The 2,500-nt window shown below is 39.7% G+C and overlaps 2 non-coding genes across 2 annotated transcripts; both read right to left on the bottom strand.

Moving 5' to 3' along the window:
* Window positions 1-475: 475 nt before the first annotated feature.
* Window positions 476-548, bottom strand: TRNAF-GAA (transfer RNA phenylalanine (anticodon GAA)). The gene has a single exon. It is a non-coding gene; the product is annotated as a tRNA-Phe (tRNA).
* A 1,675-nt stretch (window positions 549-2,223) lies between these two features.
* Window positions 2,224-2,296, bottom strand: TRNAF-GAA (transfer RNA phenylalanine (anticodon GAA)). The gene has a single exon. It is a non-coding gene; the product is annotated as a tRNA-Phe (tRNA).
* Window positions 2,297-2,500: the final 204 nt, after the last annotated feature.

The raw sequence follows: 2,500 nt of genomic DNA, 5'->3' as shown, positions 1-2,500 counted from the left end.
ACCATTCAACAAACTAGATGCATGACCTGGATATTTACCCTTATATGTTAGAGATATGTTTTAAGGAGTCCTGTATCATTCAGCAGTTAACTTGTGCAATGGGTAAATAGCGTTTTTGGGATCCGGGTTAGGTAGCGTTTTTTTAACTCTGAATGGACTAGCACTATATTACCCATACGTATGTGGCCTGAGTAGGTAAGCAATGTCATCTGACCACTGACATCTGTGTTCAAGGGGCAGTTGAAGGTAATGCAGACAAGAGTTTACATTACAAAAAAGCCTGAAATGGGAAACATTCATAGTCTAACCTGAAGGCAAGAAATGTGAAAGCAAGTTTAGAAGGAGGACACAAATCAAAGTCTATGTTAAATTGCTTGTGTTGTATATCAGTTGGAAAGAATTTGATGAATAGAGAAAAAAGTAGTACAGCTGATTCCAAGACCTATTTTGTTAGAAGAAAGGAACTTCTCAACTGTGCCGAAACCCGGGATTGAACCAGGGACCTTTAGATCTTCAGTCTAACGCTCTCCCAACTGAGCTATTTCGGCCTGCTGCTACCTGTGGTCTTCATACTTTGATTTGAACCATTCAACAAACTAGATGCATGACCTGGATATTTACCCTTATATGTTAGAGATATGTTTTAAGGAGTCCTGTATCATTCAGCAGTTAACTTGTGCAATGGGTAAATAGCGTTTTGGGATCCGGGTTAGATAGCGTTTTTTTAACTCTGAATGGACTAGCACTATATTACCCAGACGTATTTGGCCTGAGTAGGTAAGCAATGTCATCTGACTACTGACATCTGTGTTCAAGGGGAAGTTGAAGGTAAGGCAGACAAGAGGTTACTTTACAAAAAAGCATGAAATGGGAAACATTCATAGTCTAACCTGAAGGCAAGAAATGTGGAAGCAAGTTTAGAATGAGGACAGAAAGCAAAGTCTATGTTAAATTACTTGTGTTGTATATCAGTTGGAAAAAATTTGATGAATAGAGAAAAAAGTACTGCAGCAGATTCCAAGACCTCTTTTGCCAGAAGCAAGGAACCTCTCAACTGTGCCGAAACTCGGGATTGAACCAGGGACCTTCAGATCTTCAGTCTAATGCTCTCCCAACTGAGCTATTTCGGCCTGCTGCTATCTGGCGTCTTCATACTTTGATTTGAACCATTCAACAAACTAGATGCATGACCTGGATATTTACCCTTATATGTTAGAGATATGTTTTAAGGAGTCCTGTATCATTCAGCAGTTAACTTGTGCAATGGGTAAATAGCGTTTTTGGGATCCGGGTTAGGTAGCGTTTTTTTAACTCTGAATGGACTAGCACTATATTACCCAGACGTATGTGGCCTGAGTAGGTAAGCAACGTCATCTGATCACTGACATCTGTGTTCAAGGGGAAGTTGAAGGTAATGCAGACAAGAGTTTACATTACAAAAAAGCATGAAATGTGAAACATTCATAGTCTAACCTGAAGGCAAGAAATGTGGAAGCAAGTTTAGAAGGAGGACACAAAGCAAAGTCTATGTTAAATTGCTTGTGTTATATATCAGTTGGAAAAAATTTGATGAATGGAGAAAAAAGTACTGCAGCAGATTCCAAGACCTCTTTTGTCAGAAGCAAGCAACCTCTCAACTGTGCCGAAACCCGGGATTGAACGAGGGACCTTCAGATCTTCAGTCTAACGCTCTCCCAACTGAGCTATTTCGGCCTGCTGCTAGCTGAGGTCTTCATACTTTGATTTGAACCATTCAACAAACTAGATGCATGACCTGGATATTTACCCTTATATGTTAGAGATATGTTTTAAGGAGTCCTGTATCATTCAGCAGTTAACTTGTGCAATGGGTAAATAGCGTTTTTGGGATCCGGGTTAGGTAGCGTTTTTTTAACTCTGAATGGACTAGCACTATATTACCCAGACGTATGTGGCCTGAGTAGGTAAGCAACGTCATCTGACCACTGACATCTGTGTTCAAGGGGAAGTTGAAGGTAATGCAGACAAGAGTTTACATTACAAAAAAGCCTGAAATGGGAAACATTCATAGTCTAACCTGAAGGCAAGAAATGTGGAAGCAAGTTTAGAAGGAGGACACAAATCAAAGTCTATGTTAAATTGCTTGTGTTGTATATCAGTTGGAAAGAATTTGATGAATAGAGAAAAAAGTACTACAGCTGATTCCAAGACCTATTTTGTTAGAAGAAAGTAACCTCTCAACTGTGCCGAAACCCGGGATTGAACCAGGGACCTTTAGATCTTCAGTCTAACGCTCTCCCAACTGAGCTATTTCAGCCTGCTGTTAGCTGTGGTCTTCATACTTTGATTTGAACCATTCAACAAACAAGATGCATGACCTGGATATTTACCCTTATATGTTAGAGATATGTTTTAAGGAGTCCTGTATCATTCAGCAGTTAACTTGTGCAATGGGTAAATAGCGTTTTTGGGATCCGGGTTAGATAGCGTTTTTTTAACTCTGAATGGACTAGCACTATAT

The sequence above is a fragment of the Lissotriton helveticus genome, chromosome 8 (assembly GCF_964261635.1).
Source record: "Lissotriton helveticus chromosome 8, aLisHel1.1, whole genome shotgun sequence".
In the NCBI taxonomy this organism is placed as follows: Eukaryota; Metazoa; Chordata; class Amphibia; order Caudata; family Salamandridae; genus Lissotriton; species Lissotriton helveticus.
Note: the sequence above shows the minus strand (reverse complement) of the source record. Positions and strands in the feature narration are given on the sequence as shown.